At 38.0% G+C, this 14,659-nt stretch overlaps 1 protein-coding gene across 1 annotated transcript in view; it reads right to left on the bottom strand.

Moving 5' to 3' along the window:
- FUT10 (fucosyltransferase 10) overlaps positions 1 to 14,659 on the bottom strand; it is a 262,433-nt gene that overhangs the window by 58,414 nt on the left and 189,360 nt on the right. The window contains exon 9 of the transcript XR_449982.2: positions 1,255 to 1,375. The gene's annotated coding sequence lies outside the window, so the exon portion shown is untranslated. The remainder of the gene's footprint in view (positions 1 to 1,254; positions 1,376 to 14,659) is intronic.

Raw genomic sequence — 14,659 nt, 5'->3', positions numbered from 1 at the left:
ACTTTGAGATATTTACTCCATAGAAAATTATTTTTAATTTTTACTGGAATATAGTTGATTTATTGTACAATGTTGTGTAGTGTCAGGAGTACAGCAAAGTGAATCAGTTATACTCTATTATTTTAGATTCTTTTCCATATAGGTTATTACAGAGTACTGAGTAGAGTGCCCTGTGCTATACAGTAGGTTCTTATTAGTTATCTATTTTATATATAATAGTGTGTATATGTCAATCCCAGTCTCCCAATTCATCCCTCCCCTCCCTTATCCCCAGGTAAACCCCATAGAAACTAAGACGTATGTCCACACAAGGACTTGTATTCAAATGTTTATAGCAGTTTTATTCCTAACAGCTCAAAACTAGAAACAACACAAATGTCCATTGCCTAGTGTTTGCATAATAATCGTATACTTCTCAGCTACAAAAAAGAACAAATTACTGCTATGGAACAACATGCATGAATCTCAAAACTGTGATGCTACGTGAAAGAATCCAGACACCAAAGACTAAATACTGTAGTTTCCATTTATACACAATTTTAGAGAAGACAAAACTATAATGACAGAAAGATTAACTGTTGCCAAAGACCAAGAATAGGGGGAGAAGTTGATTCGAAGAGGCAGGAGGCATTTTGGGGTGAGGGAAATGTTTATGATTATGGTGGAAGTTATAGGACTCTACATATCTGTCAAAACTTAAATAGTTAACTACATTCGTAGCATGTGATATCTGAAGCATACAAGAGAACATATAAAGATAATATAGTTAATACATATTGAGATATAAATAAAATGAACACTAGTGAAACTGCCACTTGAGATCTAGAGTGTTACAGATATTGTTTCTCCTTATGCCAACGGATTGTTTTTTTAACAAAAAATGAATAACTACCTAATCTTATTATAGTTAAAAAACGATAATCAATGAAAGTTATTGTACCTGTATTACACCTCAACATAACTGATTTTTTTAATGTGAAGGTGAAACCTGGAGCAAGGACCCCTCTTGACTGAGTCTAAGGGCAGTAAAGAAAACAGAAACTAGTAAAAGAAACTAAAAATGTACAATTTGTAAGGTGGATAGAGACCCCGATCATTGTGTTAATAGGAGCCTAGGAGTACCAACCGCTGCCACACATCAACAACAGCTAACAATGAGGGTTTCTGTTGGCTTTTTTTATGAGATGGTCAGTCACTGGGGGCCACAAGAGGAGACCAAGGAGTGATTCAGGAAAACAAATTTATTATACTCACAGGTCCTAGAAACAGGAGACATAGCACAGCACCCAGTGCCGCTTGGAGAAACACCAGGGGAGTCAGGAGGCAGAAGACAGGAAGCAGGGGAGCACTTAGACCGTGGCCTTTATTGGGGTTTCTGCAGGAGAGACAAAGCAGGGCAAGTAAACAGTTTAGGGCTGGCTGGTTTGAATCATTTCAGCGAGCTCTGGGCTATAGGGATGGTCTCTAGTTGCCTGGTACCTGGCCTTAGGATCAAGGCAAAGGAATATCATCTCCTGGGGTGCAGGGGCCAGATAGAGGAAGCCAGGCTCCAGAGTTGCTTAGTCTGCATAACAAGGCCATGCTCCCAGCTGAGCCCTAGCTTGCCTCTAGGAATTGGTTAGCCGAGGGAGGAACGGTCTCTCCCCAGCCAGAAAGGAATATTTTTAAGATGTTAAAACAGCATAACATGCAGGAGGAAAAAAAAAAAAAAAAAAAAATATATATATATATATATATATAAAACACATATATAATATATAATACATATATAATACAAACAATGCCATTTCCTATGTGCCATGAACACTTCTGAATTTCTTGAATTAACTCTTTTAATCTGGTTAACAACCCTGCTAGTGAGTCAAACATAGTCAGCACTGAATGTTGCATGCCAGGTGAGGCCCAGAGTGGACGATGCATTTGTGCTAATGCCCGTGCTTAATTATTAGTAGGTTGAAGTTGAAGCCAGATTGTTTCTGGTTAAGATATGAAGGAGCAAAAACAAAGAACGTAGGCAGGTCCCTCCAGACGTTGGCTGTGAAGAAAACAAATGTTACAGAGTTACAGTCAAAGGAAGATTTGGTTTTTTAGGTTCTGAGATTGTTAACATGTTATATAATAAGGGAAAGGATCTGGGAAAGATAAAGGTATTGAAAATATAAATGGTTTGGGGGATACTTGATGAAAAAGGAGAACTTGAGTGAATTACTTTACCTCTTGGAGCCTTGCCTATTTCTTAATCTGTAAAAATAGTCATCATAATCCCAACTGCCAAAATTTTGGTGAGGATTAAATGAAAGAAGATATAGCACATTTCGCACATATTCTGGCATAAAGTATTGCTCAATAAATGACCATTTTATTCCTTCCACCTTCTTTTTCTTTTAATATCACAACACAACTTGCTCTATGATGTGCAAACCAGCTGCAAAATGTAAACTTGCTATAATTCCATCTTTTCAGGTTTTTTATGAATGCTTTTAAAAATACCAGGGGCAAGGGGAGCTGGAGAACTTTCAAATAAGTTATTGAGAACCTGATAGATGTCAATGGCTGTATCCAAATGTTGAATAGGAAACGAAGCATAGGAATAAATGTGATGCTTTTTGGAAATGAAGACAAAGCGCGAAGGAAAACTGAAATAAGAGAACACATTAACCCCAAGAAAAAAATTTATTGAGTTTGTTATTGGAACAGAGTAACTGGTACTTTTATCTCAGACGATTGTTGCATTAAACTAAACAGACCAAAATGTTGTAAGCATCCTGATTACCTTCCTTAAGTGGCATTAGCAATGTAAATCAACGGAGCAGGTGAACTATGTGAGATTAACTGCCTATAAAAATGGGGGTAAGAGTGAATATGGGATTTTTATTTTTAAAAGTTAAACTACAATAATAGCCCCAGGGACATATAAAGGCAGTCAGGAAATGTCAAAGATAAAAATGTTAATTAGAACATTTGGTTTCTTCTTAAAGCAGGCTGTGGTGTTGTCCTTTCTCTGACATTTGGAAACCTGAAATTCTTCTTCACCAGTTCACCCTGGACTAACATACAGCTTCATTAAAAAAAATCAGTGAATGTGGACTTCCGTAGTGGCGCAGTGGTTGAGAATCTGCCTGCCAATGCAGGGCACACGGGTTCGAGCTCTGGTCTGGGAAGGTCCCACGTGCCGCGGAGCGACTACGCCCGTGAGCCACAATCCCTGAGCCTGCGCGTCTGGAGCCTGTGCTCCGCAACAAGAGAGGCCGCGATGGTGAGAGGCCCGCGCACCGCGATGAAGAGTGGCCCCCACTTGCCGCAACTGGAGAAAGCCCTCGCACAGAAACGAAGACCCAACACAGCCAAAAAAAGTAAAAATAAATTAAAAAAAAAAAGAAAAAAGTCCCTACAAGATTTAAAAAAAAATCAGTGAATGTGATATTTATTTTTTAAGAGTTCAAAGATTGTGCCCTCACTGGGGGTGGGTATCATGGAGTCAAGCTCTGTATTTCACCCAAAGGTAAAATCTGTAAAAAAATATTTGCTTAAAATACCCTGGAGAATATTTTGTATCCCTTAGAGTAATAAGCAGGGAGGCACTTTATTGCTGTCTCTATTCTCTGTATTAGCATTTATGTAAGAAAGGGAGCTAGAGTTGCTAGAATGAAAATGTGCTCCAGTGAAGCACAGAGAGGGCACACGTCAGAGAATGTGAGTCTGGACATGAATCCCGTGCATCAACAAGACTTACATGCTCCTCGCACACAGGAAGCACGTGTACTCACGTACACACATGTGTATGTTTATGTATAGTGTGTGCATGAGAGTCTTTTGAAGATCTAGTTAAAATACAGATTCCAGCTCCACCCAACTCAGCCCCCAACTCTAGTCAACTGTATTAATAGGTCTAGTGTTGACCCCAGAGTATGCATTTTGAACTATCACTCCCATGTGATTTTAATGCAGGGGCTCTGACGACCTTACTTATAAAAGCACAGTTATAGGGCCATTTTTAAGTTACTCACAATGAGGAAAAGAGTGATACTGATTTAATTAGTACCTTTATCTAAGCTGCTCTTCCCTTAAGCAGAGTAAGGTAAGTGATCTGATTTCTGAGCCTCTGAGTTCCTTGAAGTAACAAAGACATTCTGTCATTAGAGCTCACTCTGGATAGGTTCTTTCTTTACAGAAGTAATGCATTGATTTAAATGCACATTCAGACAAAAATAATACATGCGTAATTTGGCCCGTCCTATTTCTAGTGTGCTAGAAAGGTAAAGCTGTTGGAGACAACCCCACAAAGAAAGGCTTTGGGGTCTACCTTCCTTGACCTCTTTCATCTCTAGTGACCTTTGTCTCCACTCTACATTATTATTCCACTCTCATGACCACAACCTACACACTTTAGCTTCGCCCAGAACAACAGAAATGGAAATCTTTCCATCAAGAATTCCCCCCAGTGACCACAAAGCTCTGTCCGTCCATGTGGGGCTCCTCTGAGACCTCTGTTCCTTGTCCCATCTCCCTTTGCCTCATTAGAGTCCTGTCTTTAACTTCTCTTGTTCATTTTGGAATTCATCATCTCAACAATTTTGTTGGGACTAAACGCAATTCCTTTCTGCATTATCTTTCTAGCTTTCATACCTGACAAAACACAAACCCTAGATCAGTCCAGCTGACCATTTTCTCGGTGCTCACACTGGGATACTGGACTCAGAGATAAGTGAAAAACACGGCAGACGATTGCCACTATAAATTCATAATTTATAAACCTCATCTCAGTTCTCAAACTTCTCAGAAATCCCTCTTTATCTTACTCATACGCAATTTCCCATTCTCCATGCTACGTATTTCCAATCTTTGCCACTCTCTTCAAACTTCTTGACCCCTCATTCTCGAGGGAAAATGCACCCCCTATTTCATTCATAGAGAAAACAGAACACACCAGACAAGAACCACTAAACTTTCTATCTCCAGACAACACATGTGCCAACACCTGCTCCTGTTATAACAGATGAAACATCTCTTTTTCCGTCCCCAGAGAATCCTACCATGGTGCTTTCCATCCTTTTTTCTTCTCTTGTTGCTCAAAGTATCATCTGTGAAATACCAGCATCATTATCACCTAGGCACGGAAGGCTTGACAAGGTACAGAAGCCTCAGTCCAAACCTTCAAAATCAGAATCTCTAGATTTAGCATCAAAGAACTGTGCATTTTTAAAGTTTTCTAGGTGATGTTTGTTCTCCCTCAAGTATGACAGTGACTGACCTCTAGCCTCATCAGAGACCTACAGCATTTACTTCCCCTCATCCCTGGGTCTTCAATACCTTCCAACAGTATTTTAACTTGCATAATTCTCTCATCAATATTGACTGTCTGTCCCCCCACCCACTTAGACTTTTTATTTTTCTTTGCTGATTCACAGATTTCCTGAGACAGTTGATACTTACTTTCTACACTTTCTAAACTGGCATTCCCTTTTCAGTCAACTGTCCCTACCATCACCACTCCCACCTACTTGACTGACAGTGGTAGTCACTAACTCATGGCTGAACCATGGCTGAACCCAGGAGGCATGTTTCTGTCCTCATCTTACTTGACCTGTTGACAGCATCTGCCTCAGCCGACCTCCTTCCCTAGCCTTCTCTGACACTGCAAGCTGCTCCTTCTCTGTCATAGCTCACTCTTATTCTCTGCCCACTTCTTAGAGTGCTCTACAGACTTCTCTAGGATTTCTTCTCTTTTAATTGACATATATGTTCCTGGGGAAGTACCATCTGCTTCCATGCCCGTTTTTTTTTGTTTGTTTTTGGTTTGTTTGTTTGTTTTTTGGCCATGCTGTGGGATCTTAGTTCCCCAACCAGGGATTGAACCCGGACCATGGCAGTGAAAGTGCTGAATGCTAACCACTGGACTGCCAGGGAATTCCCTCCATGCCGTTAAATATTATATATAATCTGATGAACACCAAATCGATACTGGAAGCCAGATTTCTCTCTCAAGCTGCATTTCCACCATGTCCATCCCACTCCCACACATTCCCCAAGCCTGTTTCTGTTCTCTGTTCTCTACCTGAATCATCCCTGAGCATCACCTGTGACTCCTGCTCCTCCTCCACCTCCACATCTGATTAATCATCAAGTCCTATTTATTCTATCTCCTAAGTCTCTGCCAAATCTGCTCATTCATTTCTCTACATTGCCCCCTGTTCTTCCCTCCCTTTCCTTTCCTGAATATTCAGTACCAAAACCATGAGGTGGGACCAAGGAAGGCAGGCATCAACATCGATGTGGGGGTGACAGGGAGCTGCAGTGGCCCAGGGTATCAGAGCCAGAGTGGGATGAGAACAGCAGGGAGTGCTAGAATGGAAAGGGAGAAAACTAGATTGAACCCTGTTGTGTTGGACTAGGAATTGGAGGTTCAGGTGTGAATTTAAGATTTTTAATATAGATACATAGATAGACATAAATAGAGATAGAGATATATAGAGGTATATAAATAAATAAATATAGATGTAATATATACACCTACAGGCATATGCATATGTATATCCCTTAGCACTGTTGACTGAGACAGCCTGAGAGGCTGATGTATATGGTTGTATTGGGTTAATGTTGGAAAGTGTCCTTGTTTGTAGGAAATACACCCTAAAGTGTACAAAGATGGTGGAACATTAGATAGGTAACTTATTCTCAAGTAATTCAGGGGAGGAAAAAAATCTTTGTACTGTATTTGGAAATTTTCTGAAAGTTTGAGATTGTTTTGAGATGAAACAATAAATAAAAACAACAATGAGATATCGCTACACACTTATTAGAATGGCTAAAATCCAAACGACATGTATTTTTTAAAACCTAGCTTCTTTCTATCAGTAATTACAAGATCCCACAGACAGAAAATCAGTAAGTATACAGTTGAACTGAATAGCATATCAATCAACTGAATCTAATTGACATTTTTAGAATACTTCATCTAACAACAGTAGAATACACATTCTTCTCAGGGTCACATGGAACATCCACCAAAGTAGACCACATTCCTGGCCACAAAATATGCCTTAACAATTTTGAAAGAGTAGAAATCATACAAATTATGTTCTCAGACCATATTGGGATTAATTTAGAAATCAGTAACAGAAAGGTGGCTGGAAAATCCCCAAATATTTGGAAATTAAACAACACAATTTTAAATAACACATGGGTCAAAGAAAAAGTTTCAAGAGAAACTTTAAAATATTTTGAACTAACTGAAAATCAAATTAAAACATCAAAGCTTGTGGAATGTAGCAAAAGCCGTACTTAGAAGGAAATTAAAGCATATATTAGAAAAGAAGACAGATCTAAACTTAGTAATCTAAGCTTCTACTTTGGGAAACTAGAAAAAGAAAGCAAATTAAATTCAAATTAAACAGAATTAAGGAAAGAATAAAAATTGAGCAAAGATCAATAAAATTGAAAATAGGAAATTAATAGAGGACATCAGTAAAGCCAAAAGTTTTCTTGAAAAGATCAATAAAATCGATGAACCTCTAGCTAGGCTAACTAAGAATAAAAAATAGAAGACACAAATTACTATTATCACAAATGAAAGAATACTGATTCCATGGACATTAAAAGGATAATAAAAGGGAAAAAAGAATAATAAAGTATTATACACAACTCTATTCCCACAAATTTGATAACCAAGATGAAATAGGCCAAGTTCTTGAAAGGTACAGTGTACCAGAACTCATATAAGGAGAAATAGATACACTCAATAGGCCTATATCTATTAGAGAAATTGAATCAATAATTAATAATCTCCCAAAGCAGAACACACCAGGCCCAGGTGGTCTCACTGTTGAATTCTACCAAACACTTAAAGGAGAAATTAATACCAATTCTTGGCAACATGTTCCAGAAAATGGAAGCAGAAAGAATACTTCCTAATCAATTTTATGAGGCCAACATTGTTCTAATAGCAAAACCAGACAAAGAAGTTACAGAGAAAGAAAATTACAGACCAATATCTCTCATTAACATGGATGCAAAAATCCTCAAGAAAGTATTAGCAATTGAATACAAAACTGTGTAAAAAGATCATACACCATGACCAAATAAGATTTATCCCAGGTACACATTCAAAAATCAACTAATGTAATCCATCAATCAGGCTAAAGAAGAAAAATCATATGATAGTATCAGTAGATACAGAAAAAATTCTCTATCTCATTTGATAAAATCTAATACTTATTCATGATAAAAAAACTTTCAGCAAACTATGAATAGAGGAGAATTTTCTCAACTTGATAGGAAAAATTTATAAAAACACTATAGCTAACATCTACTTAACAGTTAACATACAAAAGTGAACTGCTTTCCTATATAACAGTAATGAACAACTGGAATTTGAAATTAAAAACACAACACCATTTACATTAGCACCCTCCAAAAGTAAAACATTTAGGCATAAATCTAACAAAATATATATAATTCTATGTGAAGATAACTATAAAACTCTGATGAAGGATTCACAGAAGATCTAAGTGAATGAAGAGATATTCCATGTTCATGAACAGGAAAACTCAATATTCTTAAGATGTCAGTTCCTCTCAGCCTGATCTATAGATTTAATGAAATTTCAATCAAAATCCCAATGAGTTATTTTGTGGAGATTAACAAATTGACTCTAAAGTTTGCATGGGAAGGTAATAGACCCAGAATAGCCAACACAATATTGAAGGAGAAGAGCAAAGTCAGAGGATGACATTACCTAACTTACTATAAAGCTACAATAATCAAGACAGTATGATATTGGTGAAAGAACAGGTAAAAAGATCAGTGAAACAGAATAGAGAGCACAGAAATAGGCCCACACAAATATAGTCAACTGATCTTTGACCAAAAAAGCAAATGCAATTCAATGGAGAACAATGGTTTGTTCTTTGAACAAATAGTGCTGGTACAACAAATAGTGCTGTCCAGTGCTGGAACAACAGGACATCCATATGCAAGAAAATGAATCTAAACAAGACCTTACATCTTTCACAAAAATATCAATATTAACTAAAAGTGGATCATAGACCTAAATGTAAAACACAAAACTATGCAACTCCTGCAAGACAACAAAGAAGAAAATCTAGATGACTTTGGGTTTGGTGATGACTTTTTAGATACAGCAAAAACATTATCTATTAAGGAAAAAATTGATAAGCTGGACTTCTTTAAAATTAAAATGTGCTCTGCAAAAGGCACTGTTGAGAGAATGAAAGTATAATCCACAGTCTGGGAGAAAATTTTCGTAAAGCATATATCTAATGAAGTACTAGAATCTAAAATAAAAAGAACTTTAAAAACTCAACAGTAAGAAAACACCCAATTTAAAACTGGGCAAAATATCTGAAAAGATACCTCACCAAAGAAGATATAAAGATGGCAAATAAGCATATGAAAAGATGTTCAACACCATATGTCATTAGAGAATTGCAAATTGATACGATGAGATACCACTACACACCTAGTAAAATGGCTAAAATCCAAAACACTGATAACACCAAATGCTGGCAAGGATTTGGAGCAACTGGAACTCTCATTCATTACTGGTGGGAAAGCAAAATGGTACAGCCACTTTGGAAGACTGTTTACTAGATTCTTAGAAGGCTAAACACAGGCTTACCATATGACCTGGCAATTCTGCTCCTAGGTATTTATCCAAGTGAGTTGAAAACATAGTCACACAAAACTTGCACATGAATGTTTATAGTAGCTTTGATCATAATTGCCAAAAATTGAAAGCAACCAAGATGTCCTTCAATAGGTGAATGTATAAACAAACAGTGGTACATCCATACAATGGAATATTACTCAGTGATGTAAAAAAAAACAAAAACAAAGAGTGATCAAGCCACAAAAAGACATGAGGGAACCTTGCTAAGTGAAAGAAGCCAGCTCGAAAAAAATGTACGTAATGTAATGTAGTATGTAATGTATGATGCCAACTATATTACATACTGGAAAGTCGAAACTGTAGGACAGTGCAAAGATCATTGGTTGCCAGGGATTTCAGGTAGAGAGCAAGGGATAACTAGGTGGAGCACAGCGAATTTTTAGGGCAGTGAAATTATTCTGTAGGATAGTGTAATGGTAAATAGACGACATTATGCATTTGTCAAAACCTATAGACCTGTACCAGACAAAGAGTAAGTCCTAATGGGAACTATGGACCTTAGGTAATAATCATTTGTCAGTAATGATGTATCAGTTTTAACAAACATACCACACTCATGGCAAGATGTTAGTAGTAGGAGAAATTGTGTGCACAGGCACAGGGGGAGGAGTTAGTATGTGGACCTCTGCATAATTTTTCTGTAAACTTAAAACTGCTCTAAGAAATAAAGTCTATTAAAAATGATAAATACATAAGATAAAAAATAAAGTCTACTAAAAAAATCTATCCACTTTTCTGCACTGCAATTTTTTTAAATTTATTTTTTATTTTTTTAATTTTTTTTGCACTGCAGTTTTTATACTTTTGTTCAAGCTACATCCATCGTTTGTCCCTGTGCTATTATAACCTCCCACCCACCTTCAAATTTCCCCTCTCTGGTCCATAGTCCACTCTGCAGCAAGAGTGATATTTTTAAAATATAAAAATAGTCGTGCTCTCTCTAACTGTAAATACTTCCATTGTTCGCCATTGCCTTCAGAATACAATTCTGAATCCTTCACGTGGATCATCCAGACCTCAAGGGCTGGTCCTTGCCGTCTCCTCTAGACTCTTCCCCACAAATCCTGCCCCACTGTCAGACGCCAGCTCTGCCGAGCTTCTTGCCATTTCTCCAGTGTGCTGTCTTCTGTCCTCTGTACTGTTTTCCCTCCCCCACTATCCTTCAATCAGATGAAACCTATTCCTCCTCTGGTCTCATCTTAAACATCTTTTCCCCTAGGAAACAGTCCCAGTTTGGTTGAAAAGGGACCCTAATAACCTTCAAGACTAAAAACAGAATTTTATGGATTTTCAATTTACACATCTGATAACTCACCTTATTATATTTTAGGAAGAGCCTGAGAAATGCCTCCCAGCCTAGTCTGTGGCTTTAAGGGATGGAACAAAAGCATCTGAGGGAAAAAAAGTGAAAAAAACAAAACAAAACAGAACAACTAAACCCCACTCAGCCATATGTGTGTGATTGGCTTTCCAAGTACAAATGTATCTGGGCTGGATAGCAGCCTGAACCCCACTGAGGACTCCCAGACCCTGATCCCATGTCACAACCAAAACAAAGTTAAAGTGACCCCTGGGAAAGTTGACAGGTCATCACAGCTGTTCTGGTGTGGATGCAGGCAGATTCCCCGAGGTGATAGTGATTGTTACTATAGGAATAGCTTTTGTGTATTAAAGAGGTATTAAAAAATAGTCCAGCTGTTCATGAAGAGTCACTTGGGCCAGGGAGGGAGAGGTGAAGGGTCAAAGCCAAGGTTAAGGTTTGAACTGAGAACATGATTGCCCCTCAAGGGTCTAAGAAAGGAGGAGAGGCAAACACTTTATGAACGCTAGAGTCCAAAGGATAAATATGCATTCCTCCTTTTTCAAACAAAATTTAATGAAGAGGCAAGCATCTCTGCTAAAGGTGGTTGTAATTGCATCCATCATCTATAATCAGCTGAGCCTGTTTATGTCAAAGATCATAGATGGCAGACTCAGATTTTTTTAAATTTTTTAACATCTTTATTGGAGCATAATTGCTTTACAATGGTGTGTTAGTTTCTGCTTTATAACAAAGTGAATCAGTTATACATATACATATGTTCCCATATCTCTTCCCTCTTGCATCTCCCTCCCTCCCACCCTCCCTATCCCACCCCTCTAGGTGGTCACAAAGCACCGAGCTGATCTCCCTGTGCTATGCGGCTGCTTCCCACTAGTTATCTGTTTTATGTTTGGTAGTGTATATATGTCCATGCCACTCTCTCACTTTGTCCCAGCTTACCATTCCCCCTCCCCTTATCCTCAAGTCCATTCTCTAGTAGGTCTGCGTCTTTATTCCCGTCTTGCCCCTAGGGTCTTCATGACCTTTTTTTTTTTTTTTTTAGATTCCATATATATGTGTTAGCATATGGTATTTGTTTTTCTCTTTCTGACTTACTTCACTCTGTATGACAGACTCTAGGTCCATCCACCTCACTACAAATAACTCAATTTTGTTTTTTATGGTAGAGTAATATTGCATTATATATATGTGCCACATCTTCTTTATCAATTCATCTGTCGATGGACACTTAGGTTGCTTCCATGTCCTGGCTATTGTAAATAGAGCTGCAATGAACATTTTGGTACATGACTCTTTTTGAATTATGGTTTTCTCAGGATATATGCCCAGTAGTGGGATTGCTGGGTCGTATGGTAGTTCTATTTTTAGTTTTTTAAGGAACCTCCATACTGTTCTCCATAGTGGCTCTATCAATTTACATTCCCAGCAACAGTGCAAGAGGGTTCCCTTTTCTCCACACCCTCTCCAGCATTTATTGCTTGTAGATTTTTTGATGATGGCCATTCTGACCGGTGTGAGATGATATCTCATTGTAGTTTTGATTTGCATTTCTCTAATGATTAATGATGTTGAGCATTCTTTCATGTGTTTGTTGGCAATCTGTATATCTTCTTTGGAGAAATGTCTATCTAGGCCTTCTGCCCATTTTTGGATTGGGTTGTTTGTTTTTGTGATATTGAGCTGCATGAGCTGCTTGTAAATTTTGGAGTTTAATCTTTTGTCAGTTGCTTCATTTGCAAATATTTTCTCCCATTCTGAGGGTTGTCTTTTCGTCTTGTTTATGGTTTCCTTTGCTGTGCAAAAGCTTTTAAGTTTCATTAGGTCCCATTTGTTTATTTTTGTTTTTATTTCCATTTCTCTAGGAGGTGGGTCAAAAAGGCTCTTGCTGTGATTTATGTCATAGAGTGTTCTGCCTATGTTTTCCTCTAAGAATTTGATAGTGTCTGGCCTTACATTTAGGTCTTTAATCCATTGGAGTTTATTTTTGTGTATGGTGTTAGGGAGTGTTCTAATTTCATTCTTTTACATGTAGCTGTCCAGTTTTCCCAGCACCACTTATTGAAGAGGCTGTCTTTTCTCCACTGTATATTCTTGCCTCCTTTATCAAAGATAAGGTGACCATATGTGCGTGGGTTTATCTCTGGGCTTTCTATCCTGTTCCATTGATCTATATTTCTGTTTCTGTGCCAGTACCATACTGCCTTGATTACTGTAGCTTTGTAGTATAGTCTGAAGTCAGGGAGCCTGATTCCTCCAGCTCCGTTTTTCTTTCTCAAGATTGCTTTGGCTATTCAGGGTCTTTTGTGTTTCCATACAAATTGTGAAATTTTTTGTTCTAGTTCTGTGAAAAATGCCATTGGTAGTTTGATAGGGATTGCATTGAATCTGTAGATTGCTTTGGGTAGTAGAGTCATTTTCACAATGTTGATTCTTCCAATCCAAGAACATGGTATATCTCTCCATCTACTTGTATCACCTTTGATTTCTTTCATCAGTGTCTTATAATTTTCTGCATACAGGTCTTTGTCTCCTTAGGTAGGTTTATTCCTAGATATTTTATTCTTTTTGTTGCAGTGGTAAATGGGAGTGTTTTCTTAATTTCACTTTCAGATTTTTCACCATCAGTGTATACGAATGCAAGAGATTTCTGTGCATTAATTTTGTATCCTGCTACTTTACCAAATTCATTGATTAGCTCTAGGAGTTTTCTGGTAGCATCTTTAGGATTCTCTATGTATAGTATCATGTCATCTGCAAACAGTGACAGCTTTATTTCTTCTTTTCCAATTTGGATTCCTTTTCTTCTCTGATTGCTATGGCTAAAACTTCCAAAACTATGTTGAATAGTAGTGGTGAGAGTGGGCAACCTTGTCTTGTTCCTGATTTTAGTGGAAATGGTTTCAGTTTTTCACCATTGAGGATGATGTTGGCTGTGGGTTTGTCATATATGGCCTTTATTATGTTGAGGAAAGTTCCCTCTATGCCTACTTTCTGGAGGGTTCTTTATCATAAATGGGTGCTTGAATTTTGTCGAAAGCTTTCTCTGCATCTATTGAGATGATCATATGGGTTTTCTCCTTCAATTTGTTAATATGGTGTATCACATTGATTGATTTGCATATATTGAAGAATCCTTGCATTCCTGGGATAAACCCCACTTGATCATGGTGTATGATCCTTTTTAATGTGCTGTTGGATTCTGTTTGCTAGTATTTTGTTGAGGATTTTTGCATCTATGTTCATCAGTGATATTGGGCAGGCTCAGATTTTAATTCTTTGAAACCAAGCTGAGAGGCAGAGATCCAGACAAGGGATGCAAAGGGGAAAGTGTAAACTGAAGAATGTCAGGCAATGCAGGCAACAAGAGAAGGTGATAATAGTCCTTCTCCTCAGGCTCCCAAAACACCAGGGTGGCCTTAAGCTAGGTTGAGTCTGGGAGGGCAGAGGATGCTGAACCACTGAACTCGCTGTATAAGGGACCGCAGCCACCAGTCACTTCTATCTCTGCCTGGACACTTAGTTATCTGCCCTCTGCTTTATCCTCCAATACTATTACTGCAGCTTCCTTGGAGCAGCGGTTCACTCATTCATTTATTCATACATTCATTGTTCATTCAATAAATATTCATTGGGACCAGGCACTGGGG

Source organism: Balaenoptera acutorostrata, chromosome 21, assembly GCF_949987535.1.
Source record: "Balaenoptera acutorostrata chromosome 21, mBalAcu1.1, whole genome shotgun sequence".
Classification (NCBI taxonomy): domain Eukaryota; kingdom Metazoa; phylum Chordata; class Mammalia; order Artiodactyla; family Balaenopteridae; genus Balaenoptera; species Balaenoptera acutorostrata.
The sequence above is the reverse complement of the archived record's forward strand: the minus strand, read 5'-3'. Positions and strand labels throughout refer to the sequence as shown.